General features: G+C 39.7%; 1 pseudogene; it reads right to left on the bottom strand.

Moving 5' to 3' along the window:
- Window positions 1–19,009, bottom strand: part of LOC124003955 — a 220,233-nt pseudogene extending 201,224 nt beyond the window's left edge.
- Between the last annotated feature and the right edge of the window lie 7,626 nt (window positions 19,010–26,635).

Raw genomic sequence — 26,635 nt, 5'->3', positions numbered from 1 at the left:
ATGGGACATCTCTGTTTCACGGTGTAACATAATGTGACATCTCTGTTTCACGGTGTAACATAATGTGACATCTCTGTTTCACGGTGTAACATAATGTGACATCTCTGTTTCACGGTGTAACATAATGTGACATATTACTGTGTTCCACTTTGTAGCATAATGTGACATCTCTGTTTCACGGTGTAACATAATGTGACATATTACTGTGTTCACTGTGTAACATAATGTGACATCTCTGTTTCACGGTGTAACATAATGTGACATCTCTGTTTCATGGTGTAACATAATGTGACATATTACTGTGTTCACTGTGTAACATAATGTGACATCTCTGTTTCACGGTGTAACATAATGTGACATCTCTGTTTCACGGTGTAACATAATGTGACATCTCTGTTTCACTGTGTAGCATAATGTGACATCTCTGTTTCATGGTGTAACATAATGTGACATAAAACTGTGTTCCACTGTGTAGCATAATGTGACATCTCTGTTTCACGGTGTAACATAATGTGACATATTACTGTGTTCCACTGTGTAACATAATGTGACATCTCTGTTTCACTGTGTAACATAATGTGACATCTCTGTTTCACGGTGTAACATAATGTGACATATTACTGTGTTCACTGTGTAGCATAATGTGACATCTCTGTTACACGGTGTAACATAATGTGACATATTACTGTGTTTACGGTGTAAAATAATGTGACATCTCTGTTCCACTGTGTAGCATAATGTGACATCTCTGTTTCACGGTGTAACATAATGTGACATAAAACTGTGTTCCACTGTGTAGCATAATGTGACATCTCTGTTTCATGGTGTAACATAATGTGACATATTACTGTGTTCCACTGTGTAACATAATGTGACATCTCTGTTTCACTGTGTAACATAATGTGACATCTCTGTTTCACGGTGTAACATAATGTGACATATTACTGTGTTCACTGTGTAGCATAATGTGACATCTCTGTTACACGGTGTAACATAATGTGACATATTACTGTGTTTACGGTGTAACATAATGTGACATCTCTGTTCCACTGTGTAGCATAATGTGACATCTCTGTTTCATGGTGTAACATAATGTGACATATTACTGTGTTCCACTGTGTAACATAATGTGACATATTACTGTGTTCCACTGTGTAACATAATGTGACATCTCTGTTTCATGTTGTAACATAATGTGACATATTACTGTGTTCCACTGTGTAACATAATGTGACATATTACTGTGTTCCACTGTGTAACATAATGTGACATCTCTGGGTTTTATAATGGGACATCTCTGGGTTTCATAATGTGACATCTCTGTTCCACTGTGTAACATCATGTGACATCTCTGTTTCACGGTGTAACATAATGTGACATATTACTGCGTTCCACTGTGTAGCATAATGTGACATCTCTGTTTCACGGTGTAACATAATGTGACATCTCTGTTTCACGGTGTAACATAATGTGACATATTACTGTGTTCCACTGTGTAGCATAATGTGACATCTCTGTTTCACGGTGTAACATAATGTGACATCTCTGTTTCACAGTGTAAAATAATGTGACATCTCTGTTTCACGGTGTAACATAATGTGACATAAAACTGTGTTCCACTGTGTAGCATAATGTGACATCTCTGTTTCACGGTGTAACATAATGTGACATCTCTGTTTCACTGTGTAACATAATGTGACATCTCTGTTTCATGGTGTAACATAATGTGACATCTCTGTTTCACGGTGTAACATAATGTGACATATTACTGTGTTCCACTGTGTAGCATAATGTGACATCTCTGTTTCATGGTGTAACATAATGTGACATATTACTGTGTTCCACTGTGTAGCATAATGTGACATCTCTGTTTCACGGTGTAACATAATGTGACATCTCTGTTTCACTGTGTAGCATAATGTGACATATTACTGTGTTCCACTGTGTAGCATAATGTGACATCTCTGTTTCATGGTGTAACATAATGTGACATATTACTGTGTTCCACTGTGTAGCATAATGTGACATCTCTGTTTCACGGTGTAACATAATGTGACATCTCTGTTTCACTGTGTAGCATAATGTGACATCTCTGTTTCACGGTGTAACATAATGTGACATATTACTGTGTTCCACGGTGTAACATAATGTGACATATTACTGTGTTCCACTGTGTAACATAATGTGACATCTCTGTTTCACGGTGTAACATAATGTGACATCTCTGTTTCACGGTGTAACATAATGTGACATCTCTGTTTCACTGTGTAGCATAATGTGACATCTCTGTTTCACGGTGTAACATAATGTGACATATTCCTGTGTTCCACGGTGTAACATAATGTGACATATTACTGTGTTCACGGTGTAACATAATGTGACATCTCTGTTTCACGGTGTAACATAATGTGACATAAAACTGTGTTCCACTGTGTAGCATAATGGGACATCTCTGTTTCACGGTGTAACATAATGTGACATCTCTGTTTCACGGTGTAACATAATGTGACATCTCTGTTTCACGGTGTAACATAATGTGACATCTCTGTTTCACGGTGTAACATAATGTGACATATTACTGTGTTCCACTTTGTAGCATAATGTGACATCTCTGTTTCACGGTGTAACATAATGTGACATATTACTGTGTTCACTGTGTAACATAATGTGACATCTCTGTTTCACGGTGTAACATAATGTGACATCTCTGTTTCATGGTGTAACATAATGTGACATATTACTGTGTTCACTGTGTAACATAATGTGACATCTCTGTTTCACGGTGTAACATAATGTGACATCTCTGTTTCACGGTGTAACATAATGTGACATCTCTGTTTCACTGTGTAGCATAATGTGACATCTCTGTTTCACGGTGTAACATAATGTGACATAAAACTGTGTTCCACTGTGTAACATAATGTGACATCTCTGTTTCACTGTGTAACATAATGTGACATCTCTGTTTCACGGTGTAACATAATGTGACATATTACTGTGTTCACTGTGTAGCATAATGTGACATCTCTGTTACACGGTGTAACATAATGTGACATATTACTGTGTTTACGGTGTAAAATAATGTGACATCTCTGTTCCACTGTGTAGCATAATGTGACATCTCTGTTTCACGGTGTAACATAATGTGACATAAAACTGTGTTCCACTGTGTAGCATAATGTGACATCTCTGTTTCATGGTGTAACATAATGTGACATATTACTGTGTTCCACTGTGTAACATAATGTGACATCTCTGTTTCACTGTGTAACATAATGTGACATCTCTGTTTCACGGTGTAACATAATGTGACATATTACTGTGTTCACTGTGTAGCATAATGTGACATCTCTGTTACACGGTGTAACATAATGTGACATATTACTGTGTTTACGGTGTAACATAATGTGACATCTCTGTTCCACTGTGTAGCATAATGTGACATCTCTGTTTCATGGTGTAACATAATGTGACATATTACTGTGTTCCACTGTGTAACATAATGTGACATATTACTGTGTTCCACTGTGTAACATAATGTGACATCTCTGTTTCATGTTGTAACATAATGTGACATATTACTGTGTTCCACTGTGTAACATAATGTGACATATTACTGTGTTCCACTGTGTAACATAATGTGACATCTCTGGGTTTTATAATGGGACATCTCTGGGTTTCATAATGTGACATCTCTGTTCCACTGTGTAACATCATGTGACATCTCTGTTTCACGGTGTAACATAATGTGACATATTACTGCGTTCCACTGTGTAGCATAATGTGACATCTCTGTTTCACGGTGTAACATAATGTGACATCTCTGTTTCACGGTGTAACATAATGTGACATATTACTGTGTTCCACTGTGTAGCATAATGTGACATCTCTGTTTCACGGTGTAACATAATGTGACATCTCTGTTTCACAGTGTAAAATAATGTGACATCTCTGTTTCACGGTGTAACATAATGTGACATAAAACTGTGTTCCACTGTGTAGCATAATGTGACATCTCTGTTTCACGGTGTAACATAATGTGACATCTCTGTTTCACTGTGTAACATAATGTGACATCTCTGTTTCATGGTGTAACATAATGTGACATCTCTGTTTCACGGTGTAACATAATGTGACATATTACTGTGTTCCACTGTGTAGCATAATGTGACATCTCTGTTTCATGGTGTAACATAATGTGACATATTACTGTGTTCCACTGTGTAGCATAATGTGACATCTCTGTTTCACGGTGTAACATAATGTGACATCTCTGTTTCACTGTGTAGCATAATGTGACATATTACTGTGTTCCACTGTGTAGCATAATGTGACATCTCTGTTTCATGGTGTAACATAATGTGACATATTACTGTGTTCCACTGTGTAGCATAATGTGACATCTCTGTTTCACGGTGTAACATAATGTGACATCTCTGTTTCACTGTGTAGCATAATGTGACATCTCTGTTTCACGGTGTAACATAATGTGACATATTACTGTGTTCCACGGTGTAACATAATGTGACATATTACTGTGTTCCACTGTGTAACATAATGTGACATCTCTGTTTCACGGTGTAACATAATGTGACATCTCTGTTTCACGGTGTAACATAATGTGACATCTCTGTTTCACTGTGTAGCATAATGTGACATCTCTGTTTCACGGTGTAACATAATGTGACATATTCCTGTGTTCCACGGTGTAACATAATGTGACATATTACTGTGTTCACGGTGTAACATAATGTGACATCTCTGTTTCACGGTGTAACATAATGTGACATAAAACTGTGTTCCACTGTGTAGCATAATGGGACATCTCTGTTTCACGGTGTAACATAATGTGACATCTCTGTTTCACGGTGTAACATAATGTGACATCTCTGTTTCACGGTGTAACATAATGTGACATCTCTGTTTCACGGTGTAACATAATGTGACATATTACTGTGTTCCACTTTGTAGCATAATGTGACATCTCTGTTTCACGGTGTAACATAATGTGACATATTACTGTGTTCACTGTGTAACATAATGTGACATCTCTGTTTCACGGTGTAACATAATGTGACATCTCTGTTTCATGGTGTAACATAATGTGACATATTACTGTGTTCACTGTGTAACATAATGTGACATCTCTGTTTCACGGTGTAACATAATGTGACATCTCTGTTTCACGGTGTAACATAATGTGACATCTCTGTTTCACTGTGTAGCATAATGTGACATCTCTGTTTCATGGTGTAACATAATGTGACATAAAACTGTGTTCCACTGTGTAGCATAATGTGACATCTCTGTTTCACGGTGTAACATAATGTGACATATTACTGTGTTCCACTGTGTAACATAATGTGACATCTCTGTTTCACTGTGTAACATAATGTGACATCTCTGTTTCACGGTGTAACATAATGTGACATATTACTGTGTTCACTGTGTAGCATAATGTGACATCTCTGTTACACGGTGTAACATAATGTGACATATTACTGTGTTTACGGTGTAAAATAATGTGACATCTCTGTTCCACTGTGTAGCATAATGTGACATCTCTGTTTCACGGTGTAACATAATGTGACATAAAACTGTGTTCCACTGTGTAGCATAATGTGACATCTCTGTTTCATGGTGTAACATAATGTGACATATTACTGTGTTCCACTGTGTAACATAATGTGACATCTCTGTTTCACTGTGTAACATAATGTGACATCTCTGTTTCACGGTGTAACATAATGTGACATATTACTGTGTTCACTGTGTAGCATAATGTGACATCTCTGTTACACGGTGTAACATAATGTGACATATTACTGTGTTTACGGTGTAACATAATGTGACATCTCTGTTCCACTGTGTAGCATAATGTGACATCTCTGTTTCATGGTGTAACATAATGTGACATATTACTGTGTTCCACTGTGTAACATAATGTGACATATTACTGTGTTCCACTGTGTAACATAATGTGACATCTCTGTTTCATGTTGTAACATAATGTGACATATTACTGTGTTCCACTGTGTAACATAATGTGACATATTACTGTGTTCCACTGTGTAACATAATGTGACATCTCTGGGTTTTATAATGGGACATCTCTGGGTTTCATAATGTGACATCTCTGTTCCACTGTGTAACATCATGTGACATCTCTGTTTCACGGTGTAACATAATGTGACATATTACTGCGTTCCACTGTGTAGCATAATGTGACATCTCTGTTTCACGGTGTAACATAATGTGACATCTCTGTTTCACGGTGTAACATAATGTGACATATTACTGTGTTCCACTGTGTAGCATAATGTGACATCTCTGTTTCACGGTGTAACATAATGTGACATCTCTGTTTCACAGTGTAAAATAATGTGACATCTCTGTTTCACGGTGTAACATAATGTGACATAAAACTGTGTTCCACTGTGTAGCATAATGTGACATCTCTGTTTCACGGTGTAACATAATGTGACATCTCTGTTTCACTGTGTAACATAATGTGACATCTCTGTTTCATGGTGTAACATAATGTGACATCTCTGTTTCACGGTGTAACATAATGTGACATATTACTGTGTTCCACTGTGTAGCATAATGTGACATCTCTGTTTCATGGTGTAACATAATGTGACATATTACTGTGTTCCACTGTGTAGCATAATGTGACATCTCTGTTTCACGGTGTAACATAATGTGACATCTCTGTTTCACTGTGTAGCATAATGTGACATCTCTGTTTCACGGTGTAACATAATGTGACATATTACTGTGTTCCACGGTGTAACATAATGTGACATATTACTGTGTTCCACTGTGTAACATAATGTGACATCTCTGTTTCACGGTGTAACATAATGTGACATCTCTGTTTCACGGTGTAACATAATGTGACATCTCTGTTTCACTGTGTAACATAATGTGACATCTCTGTTTCATGGTGTAACATAATGTGACATCTCTGTTTCACGGTGTAACATAATGTGACATATTACTGTGTTCCACTGTGTAGCATAATGTGACATCTCTGTTTCATGGTGTAACATAATGTGACATATTACTGTGTTCCACTGTGTAGCATAATGTGACATCTCTGTTTCACGGTGTAACATAATGTGACATCTCTGTTTCACTGTGTAGCATAATGTGACATCTCTGTTTCACGGTGTAACATAATGTGACATATTACTGTGTTCCACGGTGTAACATAATGTGACATATTACTGTGTTCCACTGTGTAACATAATGTGACATCTCTGTTTCACGGTGTAACATAATGTGACATCTCTGTTTCACGGTGTAACATAATGTGACATCTCTGTTTCACTGTGTAGCATAATGTGACATCTCTGTTTCACGGTGTAACATAATGTGACATATTCCTGTGTTCACGGTGTAACATAATGTGACATATTACTGTGTTCACGGTGTAACATAATGTGACATCTCTGTTTCACGGTGTAACATAATGTGACATAAAACTGTGTTCCACTGTGTAGCATAATGGGACATCTCTGTTTCACGGTGTAACATAATGTGACATCTCTGTTTCACGGTGTAACATAATGTGACATCTCTGTTTCACGGTGTAACATAATGTGACATCTCTGTTTCACGGTGTAACATAATGTGACATATTACTGTGTTCCACTTTGTAGCATAATGTGACATCTCTGTTTCACGGTGTAACATAATGTGACATATTACTGTGTTCACTGTGTAACATAATGTGACATCTCTGTTTCACGGTGTAACATAATGTGACATCTCTGTTTCATGGTGTAACATAATGTGACATATTACTGTGTTCACTGTGTAACATAATGTGACATCTCTGTTTCACGGTGTAACATAATGTGACATCTCTGTTTCACGGTGTAACATAATGTGACATCTCTGTTTCACTGTGTAGCATAATGTGACATCTCTGTTTCATGGTGTAACATAATGTGACATAAAACTGTGTTCCACTGTGTAGCATAATGTGACATCTCTGTTTCACGGTGTAACATAATGTGACATATTACTGTGTTCCACTGTGTAACATAATGTGACATCTCTGTTTCACTGTGTAACATAATGTGACATCTCTGTTTCACGGTGTAACATAATGTGACATATTACTGTGTTCACTGTGTAGCATAATGTGACATCTCTGTTACACGGTGTAACATAATGTGACATATTACTGTGTTTACGGTGTAAAATAATGTGACATCTCTGTTCCACTGTGTAGCATAATGTGACATCTCTGTTTCACGGTGTAACATAATGTGACATAAAACTGTGTTCCACTGTGTAGCATAATGTGACATCTCTGTTTCATGGTGTAACATAATGTGACATATTACTGTGTTCCACTGTGTAACATAATGTGACATCTCTGTTTCACTGTGTAACATAATGTGACATCTCTGTTTCACGGTGTAACATAATGTGACATATTACTGTGTTCACTGTGTAGCATAATGTGACATCTCTGTTACACGGTGTAACATAATGTGACATATTACTGTGTTTACGGTGTAACATAATGTGACATCTCTGTTCCACTGTGTAGCATAATGTGACATCTCTGTTTCATGGTGTAACATAATGTGACATATTACTGTGTTCCACTGTGTAACATAATGTGACATATTACTGTGTTCCACTGTGTAACATAATGTGACATCTCTGTTTCATGTTGTAACATAATGTGACATATTACTGTGTTCCACTGTGTAACATAATGTGACATATTACTGTGTTCCACTGTGTAACATAATGTGACATCTCTGGGTTTTATAATGGGACATCTCTGGGTTTCATAATGTGACATCTCTGTTCCACTGTGTAACATAATGTGACATCTCTGTTTCACTGTGTAGCATAATGTGACATCTCTGTTTCACGGTGTAACATAATGTGACATAAAACTGTGTTCCACTGTGTAGCATAATGTGACATCTCTGTTTCACGGTGTAACATAATGTGACATATTACTGTGTTCCACTGTGTAGCATAATGTGACATCTCTGTTTCACGGTGTAACATAATGTGACATCTCTGTTTCACAGTGTAAAATAATGTGACATCTCTGTTTCACGGTGTAACATAATGTGACATAAAACTGTGTTCCACTGTGTAGCATAATGTGACATCTCTGTTTCACGGTGTAACATAATGTGACATCTCTGTTTCACTGTGTAACATAATGTGACATCTCTGTTTCATGGTGTAACATAATGTGACATCTCTGTTTCACGGTGTAACATAATGTGACATATTACTGTGTTCCACTGTGTAGCATAATGTGACATCTCTGTTTCATGGTGTAACATAATGTGACATATTACTGTGTTCCACTGTGTAGCATAATGTGACATCTCTGTTTCACGGTGTAACATAATGTGACATCTCTGTTTCACTGTGTAGCATAATGTGACATCTCTGTTTCACGGTGTAACATAATGTGACATATTACTGTGTTCCACGGTGTAACATAATGTGACATATTACTGTGTTCCACTGTGTAACATAATGTGACATCTCTGTTTCACGGTGTAACATAATGTGACATCTCTGTTTCACGGTGTAACAATGTGACATCTCTGTTTCACTGTGTAGCATAATGTGACATCTCTGTTTCACGGTGTAACATAATGTGACATATTCCTGTGTTCCACGGTGTAACATAATGTGACATATTACTGTGTTCACGGTGTAACATAATGTGACATCTCTGTTTCACGGTGTAACATAATGTGACATAAAACTGTGTTCCACTGTGTAGCATAATGGGACATCTCTGTTTCACGGTGTAACATAATGTGACATCTCTGTTTCACGGTGTAACATAATGTGACATCTCTGTTTCACGGTGTAACATAATGTGACATCTCTGTTTCACGGTGTAACATAATGTGACATATTACTGTGTTCCACTTTGTAGCATAATGTGACATCTCTGTTTCACGGTGTAACATAATGTGACATATTACTGTGTTCACTGTGTAACATAATGTGACATCTCTGTTTCACGGTGTAACATAATGTGACATCTCTGTTTCATGGTGTAACATAATGTGACATATTACTGTGTTCACTGTGTAACATAATGTGACATCTCTGTTTCACGGTGTAACATAATGTGACATCTCTGTTTCACGGTGTAACATAATGTGACATCTCTGTTTCACTGTGTAGCATAATGTGACATCTCTGTTTCACGGTGTAACATAATGTGACATAAAACTGTGTTCCACTGTGTAGCATAATGTGACATCTCTGTTTCACGGTGTAACATAATGTGACATATTACTGTGTTCCACTGTGTAACATAATGTGACATCTCTGTTTCACTGTGTAACATAATGTGACATCTCTGTTTCACGGTGTAACATAATGTGACATATTACTGTGTTCACTGTGTAGCATAATGTGACATCTCTGTTACACGGTGTAACATAATGTGACATATTACTGTGTTTACGGTGTAAAATAATGTGACATCTCTGTTCCACTGTGTAGCATAATGTGACATATTACTGTGTTCACGGTGTAACATAATGTGACATATTACTGTGTTCACTGTGTAGCATAATGTGACATCTCTGTTACACGGTGTAACATAATGTGACATATTACTGTGTTTACGGTGTAACATAATGTGACATCTCTGTTCCACTGTGTAGCATAATGTGACATCTCTGTTTCATGGTGTAACATAATGTGACATATTACTGTGTTCCACTGTGTAACATAATGTGACATATTACTGTGTTCCACTGTGTAACATAATGTGACATCTCTGTTTCATGTTGTAACATAATGTGACATATTACTGTGTTCCACTGTGTAACATAATGTGACATATTACTGTGTTCCACTGTGTAACATAATGTGACATCTCTGGGTTTTATAATGGGACATCTCTGGGTTTCATAATGTGACATCTCTGTTCCACTGTGTAACATCATGTGACATCTCTGTTTCACGGTGTAACATAATGTGACATATTACTGCGTTCCACTGTGTAGCATAATGTGACATCTCTGTTTCACGGTGTAACATAATGTGACATCTCTGTTTCACGGTGTAACATAATGTGACATATTACTGTGTTCCACTGTGTAGCATAATGTGACATCTCTGTTTCACGGTGTAACATAATGTGACATCAATGTTTCACGGTGTAACATAATGTGACATCAATGTTTCACGGTGTAACATAATGTGACATCAATGTTTCACTGTGTAACATAATGTGACATCAATGTTTCACAGTGTAACATAATGTGACATATTACTGTGTTCACTGTGTAACATAATGTGACATCTCTGTTTCACTGTGTAACATAATGTGACATCTCTGTTTCACGGTGTAACATAATGTGACATCTCTGTTTCACGGTGTAACATAATGTGACATCTCTGTTTCACGGTGTAACATAATGTGACATATTACTGTGTTCCACTTTGTAGCATAATGTGACATCTCTGTTTCATGGTGTAACATAATGTGACATATTACTGTGTTCACTGTGTAACATAATGTGACATCTCTGTTTCACGGTGTAACATAATGTGACATCTCTGTTTCATGGTGTAACATAATGTGACATATTACTGTGTTCACTGTGTAACATAATGTGACATCTCTGTTTCATGGTGTAACATAATGTGACATCTCTGTTTCACTGTGTAACATAAAGTGACATATTACTGTGTTCCACTGTGTAGCATAATGTGACATCTCTGTTTCACGGTGTAACATAATGTGACATATTACTGTGTTTACGGTGTAACATAATGTGACATCTCTGTTTCACGGTGTAACATAATGTGACATAAAACTGTGTTCCACTGTGTAGCATAATGTGACATCTCTGTTTCACGGTGTAACATAATGTGACATATTACTGTGTTCCACTTGTCACGAACCGGCTCAAAGCCCGTAACAAAGGGAGACAACGTGGAGATAAGGAGTAACAAAAGATATATTTATTAACTAAAGCAACTAAGGAAAATATCCAATGGTGTGTGTAATCAGTAGTCCGTAGTGTAAGTGAGTGTTTTGCATGCATGAATGTGATAATGCAGGGTGTTGAAAGGTGCCAAAGCACACAAACAAAAAGGCCACCAAGAACCACACCACAATCTACAACAGGTGTCTGCATGGAGAGAGTCTCCTCCATGAATGTTGAAGAGGTCTATTTATCCTGGGAGACACCTGGCCCAGGTGTTTCCCATGTAGCTGACGACCCTCACAACTCCGCCCACCGGCATCCTAATAAGGAAACAAGAACAAAGACAGAATACGGCAGACAGAGTGGGAGGGTCGTCACACACTGTGTAGCATAATGTGACATCTCTGTTTCACGGTGTAACATAATGTGACATATTACTGTGTTCCACTGTGTAACATAATGTGACATCTCTGTTTCACTGTGTAACAAAATGTGACATCTCTGTTTCATGGTGTAACATAATGTGACATATTACTGTGTTCCACTGTGTAACATAATGTGACATCTCTGTTTCACGGTGTAACATAATGTGACATCTCTGTTTCATGGTGTAACATAAAGTGACATATTACTGTGTTCCACTGTGTAGCATAATGTGACATCTCTGTTTCACGGTGTAACATAATGTGACATATTACTGTGTTTACGGTGTAACATAATGTGACATCTCTGTTTCACGGTGTAACATAATGTGACATAAAACTGTGTTCCACTGTGTAGCATAATGTGACATCTCTGTTTCACGGTGTAACATAATGTGACATATTACTGTGTTCCACTGTGTAACATAATGTGACATCTCTGTTTCACTGTGTAACATGATGTGACATCTCTGTTTCACGGTGTAACATAATGTGACATATTACTGTGTTCACTGTGTAGCATAATGTGTCGGAATTATCCCTCTAACCACATGGCATTATTGCATCAAAAATAATATGGCATTCATTCATAATACTGCAAATTCCAAAATGAAACTAAGAGATCAGGTTGGTGTAACATGATGTGACATATCACTGTGTTTCAGCATGTAATATGACTGTGTTCCACTTTGTAACATGACGTGAATCAGATGATGATTGAACGATTACCTGAATGCAATGGGAAGGCCTGAGAATACCTTGGTGAATGTTGCTCTTAGTGTTTAAGGGTGACCCACTACACTACAGGTTCTTTGCACGTGTCTTTGAACATACTATTGAAGGCAGTACAAAGCAATACACCATGGGGCAACCCAGAGATCGATTCCGCAGTTGCCAACATATGGAGGCTGACAGAAGTTATAGAGGTCTCCAATTAGGGTTGAAGATTCCGAATCCCTACAAGTTGCAGTTTTTCACACTGGATGCCTCAACACTATGAATAAGCTCCAATATGTGACCGACCTGCTCGATTTGGTCTTATGTATTTTTTTGTACTTTTCTTTACGTTGGATAAAAGTAGAGACTCAGAGCTAGAAAATAGTATGTAATTTCCTGCAGTTGAGGAACAATTGGAAAGTCATTCTGCTTTGAAAGTTGATAAACCTGTAATTCTACTTTTGAGAAAATGTCCCTTGAATAATTTGGTACACCTAGTGGAGAGCTCTTTGTCTACAATTATTCAGTATCTTTAACACCCTCTTAAGGATTCACAGGAGGCCTTTCCTAAACAGAGTGAGTACAGTAGTGTACTAAACAACCAAAGATTTCGACACTAAAGGCTAGTTTATGCTACGTCCATTGAGATGTCTGTATACAGTTGTCGCAGTGACACCATTAACATTTTATTGTTGTCCCACATCAAACTTGTTGTTATGAAAAATCATAAACACAAAAAGGACAGGCTGCATGACATCAGCAGCCTGGTGGTACAAAATGGCATAACTGGTGTGTTTAAACACCAATAAACCTATATGTTTAAACATGTATTTAATATATGTCAATCAAGCAAACCAGAAAATTAAAAGCAACTTTCAAAACAAAGTTTTGATTCGTATATAGCTTGTAAGCTATCTAGCTAATGCTAAATTAGCTGGCTAGGTAGTTCAAATAATGACCATATCATATACAGTTGAAGTTGGAAGTTTACATATACTTAGGTTGGAGTCATTAAAACTAGTTTTTCAACCACCCCACGCATCCTCTGTATAACAGGATATCTCTCTATCCTCCTCATAATATAACATCTCTCTATTCTCCTCATAATATAACATCTCTCTATCCTCCTCATAATATAACATCTCTCTATCCTCCTCATAATATAACATCTCTCTATCCTCTTTATAACATTACATCTCTCTATCCTCCTCATAATATAACATCTCTCTATCCTCTTTATAACATTAAATCTCTCTATCCTCTTTATAACATTAAATCTCTCTATCCTCTTTATAAGACAACATGTCTCTATAATCTTTATAACACAGCATGTCTCTATCCTCTTTATAATATAGCATCTCTCTATTCTCTTTATAATATAGCATCTCTCTATCCTCTTTATAATATAGCATCTCTCCATCCTCTTTATAATATAGCATCTCTCTATCCTCTTTATAATATAGCATCTCTCTATGCTCTTTATAATATAGCATCTCTCTATCCTCTTTATAATATAACACATCTCTCTATTCTCTTTATAATATAGCATCTCTCTATGCTCTTTATAATATAGCATCTCTCTATCCTCTTTATAATATAGCATCTCTCTATCCTCTTCATAAAATAACACATCTCTCTATCATCTTTATAATATCGCATCTCTCTATCCTCTTTATAATATAGCATCTCTCTATGCTCTTTATAATATAGCATCTCTCTATCCTCTTCATAAAATAACACATCTCTCTATCATCTTTATAATATCGCATCTCTCTATCCTCTTTATAATATAGCATCTCTCTATCCTCTTTATAATATAGCATCTCTCTATCCTCTTTATAATATAACACATCTCTCTATCCTCTTTATAATATAGCATCTCTCTATCCTCTTTATAATATAGCATCTCTCTATGCTCTTTATAATATAGCATCTCTCTATCCTCTTTATAATATAGCATCTCTCTATCCTTTTTATAATATAGCATCTCTCTATTCTCTTTATAATATAGCATCTCTCTATTCTCTTTATAATATAGCATCTCTCTATTCTCTTCATAAAATAACACATCTCTCTATGCTCTTTATAATATAGCATCTCTCTATCCTCTTCATAAAATAACACATCTCTCTATGCTCTTTATAATATAGCATCTCTCTATCCTCTTTATAATATAGCATCTCTCTATCCTCTTCATAAAATAACACATCTCTCTATGCTCTTTATAATATAGCATCTCTCTATTCTCTTTATAATATAGCATCTCTCTATGCTCTTTATAATATAGCATCTCTCTATTCTCTTTATAATATAGTATCTCTCTATGCTCTTTATTACATAACATATCTCTATCCTCTTCATAATATAGCATCTCTCTATCCTCTTTATAATATAGCATCTCTCTATCCTCTTTATAATATAACACATCTCTCTTTCCTCTTTATAATATAGTATCGCTCTATCCTCTTCATAATATAACACATCTCTCTTTCCTCTTTATAATATAGCATCTCTCTATCCTCTTTATAATATAGCATCTCTCTATTCTCTTTATAATATAGTATCGCTCTATGCTCTTTATTACATAACAGATCTCTATCCTCTTCATAACACAGCATGTCTCTATACTCTTCATAATATAACACATCTCTCTTTCCTCTTTACAATATAGCATCTCTCTATCCTCTTTATAATATAGCATCTCTCTATTCTCTTTATAATATAGCATATCTCTATCCTCTTTATAATATAGCATCTCTCTATCCTCTTTATAATATAGCATCTCTCTATACTCTTTATAATATAGCATCTCTCTATGCTCTTTATAATATAGCATCTCTCTATGCTCTTTATAATATAGCATCTCTCTATGCTCTTTATAATATAGCATCTCTCTATGCTCTTTATAATATAGCATCTCTCTATGCTCTTTATAATATAGCATCTCTCTATGCTCTTTATAATATAGCATCTCTCTATGCTCTTTATAATATAGCATCTCTCTATGCTCTTTATAATATAGCATATCTCTATCCTCTTTATAATATAGCATCTCTCTATGCTCTTTATAATATAGCATCTCTCTATGCTCTTTATAATATAGCATCTCTCTATCCTCTTTATAATATAGCATCTCTCTATCCTCTTTATAATATAGCATCTCTCTATGCTCTTTATAATATAGCATCTCTCTATCCTCTTTATAATATAGCATCTCTCTATTCTCTTTATAATATAGCATATCTCTATCCTCTTTATAATATAGCATCTCTCTATCCTCTTTATAATATAGCATCTCTCTATCCTCTTTATAATATAGCATCTCTCTATACTCTTTATAATATAGCATCTCTCTATGCTCTTTATAATATAGCATCTCTCTATGCTCTTTATAATATAGCATCTCTCTATCCTCTTTACAATATAGCATCTCTCTATCCTCTTTACAATATAGCATCTCTCTATCCTCTTTATAATATAGCATCTCTCTATCCTCTTTACAATATAGCATCTCTCTATCCTCTTTATAATATAGCATCTCTCTATCCTCTTTATAATATAGCATCTCTCTATCCTCTTTATAATATAGCATCTCTCCATCCTCTTTATAATATAGCATCTCTCTATACTCTTTATAATATAGCATCTCTCTATACTCTTTATAATATAGTATCGCCCTATGCTCTTTATTACATAATAATATATGCCATTTAGCAGACGCTTTTATCCAAAGCGACTTACAGTCATGTGTGCATACATTCTACGTATGGGTGGTCCTGGGAATCGAACCCACTACCCTGGCGTTACAAGCGCCATGCTCTACCAACTGAGCTACAGAAGGACCACATAACTGGTCTCTATGCTCTTTATAATATAGCATCTCTCTATGCTCTTTATAATATAGCATCTCTCTATGCTCTTTATAATATAGCATCTCTCTATGCTCTTTATAATATAGCATCTCTCTATCCTCTTTATAATATAGCATCTCTCTATCCTTTTTATAATATAGCATCTCTCTATCCTCTTTATAATATAGCATCTCTCTATCCTTTTTATAATATAGCATCTCTCTATGCTCTTTATAATATAGCATCTCTCTATCCTCTTTATAATATAGCATCTCTCTATCCTCTTTATAATATAGCATCTCTCTATGCTCTTTATAATATAGCATCTCTCTATGCTCTTTATAATATAGCATCTCTTTATCCTCTTTATAATATAGCATCTCTCTATCCTCTTTATAATATAGCATCTCTCTATCCTCTTTATAATATAGTATCGCTCTATGCTCTTTATTACATAACTGGTCTCTATGCTCTTTATAATATAGCATCTCTCTATCCTCTTTATAATATAGTATCGCTCTATCCTCTTCATAACATCTCTCTGTCCTCTTTATAACATGTCACTGTCACTATCCTCTCTATAACATAACTTGTCTCTATCCTTAACATCCCTCTTAGCCCAGAGCTAGCAGGGGGCTGTTGATTCCCGGGGAATAGAGTGGTAGCTGTGTGTTGAAATAGTATAACCATCTGACTATCAAGCTTCAATATGGGAAAAGTGAAAAGTAAATAGGATGTATGCATGTAATAGAATATCATTGTCAATGCTCAGTGCTCACACACCTCAGATGCATCTTGTGCAGTCATATTTTACTGTTGTCCAACCTAATCCTAAATCAATCCAACCTGATCCTGCAGCTCACCAATGAGAACTGACATTACATTTCCATTTCAGACATTTAGCACACTCTAATTCAGAGCAACTTACATTAAGACAGTTATGACAACAAACCCAACTCCAACATCAATCTGAGTGTGTATTCTGATCCATAAGGTTATCCCTATGCCCTAAGCCCTGTGGAGGTTCCTACTGCCCTATTGGAATCCACCCTGACTGTTCTCATATAGCCAACAGGATGAGCTGATTTGTTGAGTCATGCCATCCAGGTGTCCACTCACCACACGTACTGCTGCTCGTCGATGACCAGCAGTATCTTAAATCTCATGGAGACATGACCAGGCCCGGGTGCTGGGTTCTGATCCACCAAGCCAGCTGACACTGCTGTTTGTTTTACCACATTAGTGATGGAACTCAGGGAGGTCAGGGAGCTGAAGAACCCAGAGCCTGAAGAAGGGGCCGGGGCTGGGGCAGCCTGGACAGGCTGGGGCTCACACTCTGGAGCTGGGGGGGCAGCGTTGGGGGCTGGTGCTGGAACTTGTCCTGGGGATGTGGCTGGGACTCCTGGGGTGGTTGTAGAGGGGGGAGGCGGTGGAGGGTCAGATCTCTGGAGGTCTGTCATGTAGCCGTTAGGAAGATTAGCTATAAAGCTGCTGTCAGACAACCGGCGACGCAGGAAATTCATGGTAGCGGTTGAGAGAGAGCTGACAGAGAAATTTGAGAGAGAGAGCTAGTCGGATGGAGAGAGCTTTAGAGGTGGAGTGGAGAGCTATCGGATGGTCGGATGGAGAAAGCTGTACAATCGAAGTAGAGCTATGTATGAGGGTTGTTGCTGCTAGAGGATCCTGGAGAGCTGGATGAGGCTCCTGCACAGTGTGGTGGTGTAGCAGAGGCTCTAGTCCAGTCTTCTCGCTCTCCACACCACAGAGAAGAGATGCTTGTTTCCCCCTCCGAGCTTCATCAGCTTCTCCTATGGAGTCTTGTGGTGTGTTTTTGTGTGTGCAGGATGTGTATGTGGTGATGCTGTCCCTCGATAAGGTACTGGTGGTATCCTGCTACTCTGCCTGTCCCCATCTGCGACAGAAACCTGAATGCCTGCAAGAGATGATTTCACTCTGACTCTCGTCCTCTTTCTGCTTCTCTCTCTCTCTCTGTAGCTCTGCTCTCTCCTCTGCCTCTGTCTCTCTCTCTCTCTCTCTCTCTCTCTCTCTCTCTCTCTCTCTCTCTCTCTCTCTCTCTCTCTCTCTCTCTCTCCCTCTCTCTGCCTCTCTCTCTGCCTCTCCTCCACCTCTCTCCTGCACCTCTCTCTCTCTCTGCTTCTCATGCACCTCTCGCTCTCTCCTCCACCACCTATATCTCTCTCTTTCTCAATTTCTCTCCTCCACCTCTTTCTCCTCCACCACCTCTCACTCTCTCAAGCTCTCCTCCTTTCTCTCTCTCTGCTGCTCTATCTCTCTATGTAGTATATATGGTGGTTGGTTGTCCCCCTCCCCCTCTCTCAATTGTATTCAATTCTATCTCTCTCCCCCTCTATCTCTCTTCCTCTCTGTAGTATGTATGGTGGTTGGCTTTCCCCCTCCCCCTCTCTCTGAATTAGTTTAAATTCTCCTTCTCTCTCAATCTCTCTCCTTACCCCCCTTCTCTCTCTCTGTCACTCTATCTCTATTCCTCTCTGTAATATGTATTCTGGTTTGCTGTCCCCCTCCCCCTCCCCCTCTCCCTCATCATAGTTATGTGACGCAGCTCTGTGTACTGCAGCCTCTGAAGTGTTAGGGTTACAGGGAGGGAGGCTTCGTGTATAGTAGTGTAGCTCCTGAAAGGGTTTCCAGTCAATGTGAATGTGTATAGAGAGGGAGGTGCAGTGTTACTTAGGCACAGACTCCACTCTACTCTGCTGTGACGGCTTCCCTCTCTGTCTCACTCCTTATTCCTCCCCCTCTTCTTCTTTTAGCCTCATAATAAACATGAAAGCCTTTGGAAACAGTGGTAGGCTGAATTTTATTTTTGGGGGGATGGTTTGTCCTCGGGGTTTCACCTGCCATATCAGCTCTGTTATACTTACAGGCATTATTTGAACAGTTTTAGAATATTTAGTATTTTATATCCAATTCTATCAATTATATGCATATCCTAGCTTATGGGCTTGAGTAACAGGCAGTTACTGCCCCCTAGCCCAAAGAGGTTAAGGGTTAGAGTTTGGGGTAGGGTTAGGGGGTTGGGGTTAGGGTTAGTTTTTTTTTTAAAGGAATCCACAAGGTCGATCTGATACCTTCAAGCTAATTCAGAGAGCGGGGGGAGGGTTGTACTTTGCTTGCAGAATGGGGGAGTTAGGTTTAGCGGTTAGGGGTTAGGGTTGGGATTGGAGTTAGGGTTAGGGGGATAGGGCTAGGGTTAGGTTGGGGACAAATTCTTAATACCGAATAGGGTCAGGTTTTTGTTTGTTAGGGTTATAGGGTTGGGGTTAGGGTTGGCGGTTAGGGGGGGTTAGGGTTGAGGTTAGGGTTAGGGGTTAGGGTTTGTTTCTGGTTCCTAGTTTTGAGTCTGTTGATCCACTTCCATCACTGATGCGTGGAAGCCAAAGGGGGGGAAGCGGAATGGGTGCACTCCACAGTATTGACGCGCAAGCCAGGGGTGCACCAGGCCAAAGTTGTAGACCCCATGGTTGCCCAATTGTAGAAATTCCCTGGGGTACGTTGGTTGGGCATAAAACAGTCCATCCATAGGGTTAAGGGTTAAGGGTTAAGGGTTAGGGGTTAGGGGTTAGGGGTTAGGGGTTAGGGGTTGGGGGTTGGGGGTTAGGTTTCTAGTTTTGAGTTGGTTGATCCACTTCCATCTCTGACACGTGGAAACCGGAGGGGGGAAGGGAGGGGGTGCACTCCACTCATATGCGCGTAGACCGGAGGGGTCCGGGTGCGGCCGGCCAAAGTTGTAGGCCCCATGGTTGCCCACTTGTAGATTAACCCATTGGTTGGGTTAAAAATTCAGGGGTTATTCCCTTCCAGGATCTTAACTCTGAATCAGCCCATGTCTAGTCGATTCCAGCTGGTCTGTATGGGTATACTCGGCGTAGGATCAGGCAAAACCGTCGAGCTGCGTACCTCATGCAGGTCCGGGCCTCAGTTGGTTGCCATATGTCCCTGTCAAGTGGTTAGTCTTTAAACTACCAGTGGTTTGAGCAGACAAAAACCCAGAAGGCGAGCCCTCTCTACGGTTGTCATGCATCCGCCCTTGGAGTTCCGTCCTGTGTTTCGGTAGGTGTATGGAGGGTTAAGGATCAGGCAAATCTTCTCTGGTTTTCGTATCATACGTCTGCCAGTAGTAGAAGTTAATAGCCATGTGTCCATCCCCAAAATCTCAGTCGTAGGTAATTCAGTGGTTTGGGTGATAGTGACCAGTGGAGCTACTCCCTTCCAGGATCGTAACGTTTCCAGAGGTATATCCTCCCTGGTCAGTGAATTTGTTCGTAGTCCAGGTAAAAAAGTGGATCGGTTGTTCAGGCTTAGTGCGGCGGGGTAAGGGGTCCCCCAGTGAAAATGTGTGGGATCCAATTCTCCGCCAGACATAATCTGGGCACCCCAGGGATTACACGGCAGATGCGAGCCTCCAGCCGCAGCGCCCGACCCGAAAGCCCCACTTTTAGCTGCCCCAAACCCAATAGGATGAAACACGCGCTACTGGACATACTGCCAATCCAGTTCTAATCTGGGGTAGATAGTCGTCCAGCGCGGTACGTGAGTCTCCTGTTTGTATGGGGCTGGGAGGGTTGTGTCGATAGGTCTGCCAACAGGACCAAGAGGGGTCCCGGAGGAGTCCGGTCTCTACCATTTCCTCCCGTCTTCTTGCTTGGTGTATGGTCGGGCCTAATTGCTTAGGGTCTACTCGCTGCGGGGGAGTCGCCAAAGTCGTGGTCCCAAGAGTAGTTGGAGAAAAAAGGTTCTCGTCCATTGGGGGTGCTGGTGGGTGTAGATGAGGGTAATTTTGGAAGGATGGTGGGTTGGTGAGGGTTTATTCGTTGTAATTTTGGTATTTGGATCTATTTTATTGTTTCTTTTCATCAAGGCCCATGGTCATGGTAACCCCGAGTTCAAGAAACTTAAAAATAATATATCTATGTTATTTATTTATTTATTATTATTTATTTATTTTAGTTTAATTGTAACCTATTGGTCAAGGGTCCATGGTCAAGGTAACCCCAAGAGAAGAAAATTAAATGTTTTGTTTAATATAAATTGGTTCCCTAGTGATTATTGGTACAGGATCCAAGGGATCATTTAGGATAAATATAAAGTACATTTTTAAGAGTCAGTGGTCACGGTAACTCTGAAATGCTATTAAAGATCTATGTTTATGGTCCTAATGGCCACCAATCTATTTTTAAGGTAGCCTACTGGTAAAAGGGCCCTGTGGTGCAATGGCTGAGTGTTAGTGTCTCTCCGTCAGTAGGGTTGTGACCAAGGATGAGGTGGGGATACACATGCAAACACACATGAACATAAAAGGGGACATATTTTTTACATATAGAAAAGCATACACATACATCCCCACAAGTGGTGTGAGGGATAGCATACAACGTCACACTCCACTACATCCTAGTGTGTGCATATATATGAGAGCTGTGTAAAAATCCAATTAAGGAAAGAAAAATGTACAAATAAAATAGTAGCCAAAAGGAGACTCCTCCGACGTCTGTGTGGAACCTGCCTTCCTTACAGCAACACTACAGATCTAGAGGAGTCCCAGCCACGACGCGTTTCTGCCTTACTCGGCTTCATCAGGTAGCAGGGAGGAGAATATATAAATAATATTGAAATAAAAGGTGCAAAAAGTAGTAAAAATGTATGTATATGTATCTACATGTACAGTAGGGTGTACTGTGTAATTTACTTGCCTTGAATGTAGTCCTGGTTAGGTGTGTGGAGCGAAATGCTGCCTGTCCAGTGGTCTCCCTGTAAAGTTGTGAGGAGTGCTACCTCTCTGGTGTGTGCATGTGTGGGCCAGGTGGCTTAGGTTATTTTTGATTGGTCTGTACTGTTACTAGGTAGGATAGCCAGTAACAGGTTGTGGTGTGGAGGGTTCAGATAAAGGTGAGATTGGAATGGGGATGCAGTAAAGTGGATGGGCTGTTAGAGTAGAGGTCAAGCACACCTAACAACAACACAATGGAGACCTAATGTGATAAAAGTTAAACCTTGTAATGACACAAGGTTTTCAAAATGTTATTTGTTACGAATGAAGAATGGAGTGTGACAAAACAGGGGTCACAATACATTGTAAGGGACAGACAAGGTTAACAACATGAGGTCAGGTACAGATACATGTATACACACACACACATACACAGAGGGGTTAGAACTGGGGTTGCAGTTCGGGTTAGGGGCTAGGGTTAAGGTTAGAGTTAGTGTTAGGAATGGTAGGGGTTAGAATGGTTAAGGTTAGGGTTGGGGTGGTTAAGGCTAAGGTTGAGGTCAGAGTAAGAATGGTTAAGGTTAGGGTTAGGTTTAGGGTAGAATAGTTGAGGTTAGTGTTAGGGTGGTTAAGGTTAGGGTTAAGGACGAAGTAAGGGTGATTGAGGTTAGGTTTAGGGTTAGGGTTAGGGTTAGGGTTAGAATGGTTAACGTTAGGTTACCAGTAGGTGAGGAGTTGGTTAAGTCTTGTAAGGTCCAATTAACAAATAGGGATCACAGTACATTATAAGAGACAGACCAGGTTAACAACATAAGGTCAGACACAGATACATATACTAATACACACACTCACAGGGGGGTTCGGGCTAGGATTGCAGTTAAGGTGGGGGGCTAGGGTTAAGGTTAGGATTAGTTTTAGTGTTAGGAATGGTTAGGATGGTTAAGGTTAGGGTTGAGGTGGTTAAGGTTTAGGGTAAGAATGGTTAAGGCTAGGGTTAGGTTTAGAGTTAGGATGGTTCAGGTTAGGGTTGGAATGGTTCCGGTTAGGTTACGGGTTAGGGTTAGGGTTAGGGTTAGAGGGTTAGGGTTAGAGGGTTAGGGTTAGGTGTTTGGTGGAGCAAACAAAGAGACACTGAGGAAGGCAGGAGAGAGAAGCTATGAGTAGCAGACCAAGAAGCGACTGTGGGCTTTGTTGTAAACAGAATATAGTGCGGCTAGACCGACATTTCAAGTTTGTACATGCACTTAAGTTCGGTACTATGGAATGGACGAATGCTATGCAATTTAGCCGGTTTTCGACTGAGAGACAGCAGCAGCTGGTGGACGAGGGTGAGCAGCAGCTGGTGGACGAGGGTGAGCAGCAGCTGGTGGACGAGGGTAATCAGACGGCAGGTGCGTCGGCGGCGGTGCAGCCAACCAGTCAGGTCAGTAGTGAACTGTGCTCGGAACCGAGGGAGCAAGGCTGCATCGTGGCGACTTCCACGGAGAGCGAGAGTGATGAAGACGGCGGCGTGGCGTCTAGAATTGAGGTTTGGAGTAATGCAATTTTGACTCAATATGAACACTATATTGTGGGTATGTATACACCCTTCAGTTAAACGAATTGACAATAGTCGCACCAGTATGTCCCGAGTACGAGAATTCCTCCGCATTATGTCAGAGGGCAAGGCCGATGAAGGACTGTGTTTTCTGGATAACTACAGACGTGTGTCTGAGTGGTATGGTCAATGTGACGACCGTGGTTTGGCACCATCCACGTTAAAAATGTACCGAGCCGATGTTAGAGGTTTCCTGAATTATCTTATTCAGTTCCAGCCAAATGGTATGCAAGCTAAGGTCGTTGGAATTCGAAAGATGTTACTCTGCTTGGCGAAGATGGACAGGGACTCGCGGCAGAGCCAGGCAACGCATAGGGCAAAATTCGGCCAATGTTGCAGGGACGAGGTGCTCAGCGCTGCGGAGTTAAAACGCTTTGTTGAGCTAAGCAATCAAGCCATTCCTTCAGTGTAGGCTGGAGGTCCGTGCCACGTGCTCTGACAGGCGTAGGTTTGCAGCTCTCATGTCCAGCCGGTTGGCCATATTTAATGGCACTCGACGATCCCCAGTCACCATGTTTAGTGAGAGTGATTTCATTGAAGTAACCCCGGAAGGTGGGGGTTATCAGATGTGTGTAGCGAGCCACAAAACTAACTATAGCTTCGGGGAGTGCAGAATTGTTCTATGTCAGGAGGAATACACTTGGCTTAAACGATTCCAGGCTCTGATCAGGCCCTACACCCAAACAAGGGCACTGCGTTCATCCACCTCTGGCCTGCTCGCCTCCCTACCACTGAGGAAGTACAGCTCCCGCTCAGCCCAGTCAAAACTGTTTGCTGCCCTGGCCCCCCAATGGTGGAACAAACTCCCTCACGACGCCAGGACAGCGGAGTCAATCACCACCTTCTGGAGACACCTGAAACCCTACCTCTTTAAGGAATACCTAGGATAGGATAAGTAATCCCTCTCACCCCCCCTTAAGTTTTAGATGCACTATTGTAAAGTGACTGTTCCACTGGATGTCATAAGGTGAATGCACCAATTTGTAAGTCGCTCTGGATAAGAGCGTCTGCTAAATGACTTAAATGTAAATGTAAAATCAAATCAGGCCTCATCTGAGTGGAATGACCTCAGACACAGAACTGTTCTTTTTCACATCCTGTGGTCAACCCTACGCTAATCTGTGTGAGTATGTGGGGCAAATCTTTGCAGAGTTTGGCATTGGAAGGAAAGTGACCTTCGGTACAATTCGACGCAGTGTTGCCACGTTGAACTTTAACCAAGGCTCAGTTACAGACCGGGGAACTGTTGCTGACCATATGTGTCACTCTCTGGAAACGCAGTCACGTTACTACCGGTACCATAATTTGCCCCAAAATGCCAGCCGGGCCCGGACACTAACCCTAACCCTAACCCTAAGCATATTTGTTTGAAATTCACCCTTGTATTTGTGTCATTATGCATTAAAATTATTAAAAATGTGTTTCATTTTGGGTTACCAGGTGCCTATTTTCAATCACCATTTGCACATGAAACATAGTTTTATTTTAGAAAAGTTTGGACTTAGTACATTTTCACAAATATTTTAGAATCCTCCATATAATCCTACTAATATTACTCCCCACAATGAATCCCCACTACTGGGTAAAATTCACTAGATGTTGCCAAAGGTACAATCTATGGAGGATTCTAAAATAGAATCCTTTGGCTACCTCTAGTGAATTTTCCCCAGTATTGCGTCTCCAAAGTGGGATTTAATATTATAATGCCTGGTAAATGCATTTAGGACCATGTTTTTATTTTTAGGTTCCCAGGTGCCTATTTCAAATCACCAGTTGCACGGATGTATAAGGGCGCCCATGGATAGAGGGCCGTAGTAGGGTGCTCCTATAGCGGGCATGAATATCTGGAACACCGGTAAGTGCATTTAGGACCATGTTTTTATTTTTAGATTCCCAGGTGCCTATTTTCAATCACCAGTTGCACAGAGGTGGATCCTAATCCTCATCCACCAAAATATCTAAAAGTGTCCATAAATCACTCAGGGTGGGCCCCCATGGATAGAGGGCCGTAGTATGATACTCCCATAGTGGGCATTAATTAATATCAGAATGACCGAAAAGTCCATTTAGGACAATATTTTAATTTTCAGCTTCCCAGGTGCACATTTTCAATCATCAGTTGCACAGAGGTGGATCCTAATCCTCATCCACCAAAATATCTAAAAGTGTCCATAAATCACTCAGGGTGGGCCCCCATGGATAGAGGGCCGTAGTATGATACTCCCATAGTGGGCATTAATATCAGAATGACCGAAAACTGCATTTAGGACCATATTTAAATTTTTAGGTTCCCAGGTGCACATTTTCAATCACCAGGTGCACGGATGTATAGGGTCCCCCATGGA

This window comes from Oncorhynchus gorbuscha, linkage group LG18 (assembly GCF_021184085.1).
Source record: "Oncorhynchus gorbuscha isolate QuinsamMale2020 ecotype Even-year linkage group LG18, OgorEven_v1.0, whole genome shotgun sequence".
In the NCBI taxonomy this organism is placed as follows: Eukaryota; Metazoa; Chordata; class Actinopteri; order Salmoniformes; family Salmonidae; genus Oncorhynchus; species Oncorhynchus gorbuscha.
The sequence above is the reverse complement of the archived record's forward strand: the minus strand, read 5'-3'. Positions and strand labels throughout refer to the sequence as shown.